Here is a 1,846-nt window from a genome sequence, read left to right as displayed (position 1 = left end):
GAGAGTCAACCACAAGGCGCTAGCCCGTGACACCTATTCAACGCTCGATAAAAGTTGTTCTGCAAACGAGCGCGCACACCCCTCCCTGCCTACGATTCTAAATAGGTCGACCCATTGAGCGCACGAGAGGGAAGATTTCTCCCCTGGTTTTGTGAAGCTTCCCAAGCCGGTTTGGGAAGCTTTTGGACCGGGTACTTTTTCTTGATTTCCTGGACTAGTTTTTGTTTGGTTTCATTTGTTTTTTCCTTTTCTTTTTTGTTCCTTTTTTATTTATTATATGCGCATTTTTTTTTCCAAATTCATGATTTTTTAGAATGCGATCCTTTTCCAAATCCATGTTATTTTTTTCAAAATCGATGAACCTTTTAAAATCGCGAACATTCTTTTTGAAACACATGAGTTTTTTTCAAATTCATTTTTTCAGAATCAATGAACTTTTTTCAAAACCCGTGAGCATTTTACAAATTCGTGAAACTTCTATTTCAAAATCAACGAACATTTTTCAAATCCATGAACTTTTTTAAAAATACCCATGAGATTTTTTCAAATTCATGAACCTTTTCTTTCAAAACCATGAACATTTTTTCAAATTCGTGAACAGTTATCAAATTCGCAAACTTTTCTTAAACCCGTCAACATTTTATAAGTTCACAAACTTATTTTAAATCTCTGTTCTTTTTAAATCTATGAACTTTTTGAATGTCAACAGATTAGGGCCCAACTTCCCCCAAAAAAGTAAAACCTGATCAGCGGTCAAGGACATACCATGTCAACTATCGAAGGAAGGAACCCGACTGAGTGAGCAACCTGCTTCGCTTTTGTTGGGCAGGCTCAAAAAGACGGGCCGAGTGAGCGCTGGTTCTCCTAGCCGGCGATTAAGCCGCTGACCAGCGTGGATCCCATATAGCGCGTAGGGCGCCCCTAGCACCGTGGAGCGTACCCCCCAGCTCACCCGCCCTCCTTCTGGGTCGGCCCATGTGGGGCGCGAGCTCCCACATATTTTTCCTTTTTTCGTTTTTTTCTTTTTTCTTTTCTCCTTTCCTTTCCTTTTCTGTTTTCCTTTTTCTTTCCTCTTTATTTTCCACTTTTTTTGCAATTTGTTTTACAAATTCACAAATATTTTTTCGTTCATCGAATTCAAAAAATGTTCATCATTTAGAAAAATGTTCATCGGATTCAACTTTTCTGTTCATCGGATTTAAAAAAGTTCACCAACATTCAAAGTTTGTTCACCGACCTAAAACAATGCTCATCGAATTCAACGTTTTTGTTCATTGGATTTAAAAAATATTCACCAAAATTCAAAAATTGTTCACTGACCTTAAAAAATATTCATTAAATTCAAATTCTGTTCATCATTTTAAAAAAAATTCATCAAATTCAACATTTTTGTTAATCGGATATAAAAATGTTCACCAAAATTCAAAATAAATTCACCGACCAAAAAAATGTTCCTTAAATTCAAATTTTGTTCATCATTTTCAAAAAAAATGATTGTCAAACTCAAAATTTGTTCATTGACTTCAAAATTTATTCTTCTGTTTTTCAGAAAAATGTGGTTGAATAATAGTTTTGTTCATGAAGTTAAAAAATTGTTCATCGAATTCAAAATTGTTCATGAAATATAAAAGATGTTCATCATTATTAGAAAATGTTCATTTTTTTGAATTGCAATTTTTTTTGAATTGAAGAACTGCTTTTATGATAATTCACAAAATTTGAAATTTAGATCCAATCCGGAATTATTTTAATATAGAATAAAACAAAAACATAAATAAAAAAGGAAATTAAAAAAATACAACAAAAAATGGGGCGCTCATCCAGCGCATGGGCCGGCCCAACTGGG

Source organism: Triticum dicoccoides, chromosome 7B (assembly GCF_002162155.2).
Source record: "Triticum dicoccoides isolate Atlit2015 ecotype Zavitan chromosome 7B, WEW_v2.0, whole genome shotgun sequence".
Classification (NCBI taxonomy): Eukaryota; Viridiplantae; Streptophyta; class Magnoliopsida; order Poales; family Poaceae; genus Triticum; species Triticum dicoccoides.
Note: the sequence above shows the minus strand (reverse complement) of the source record.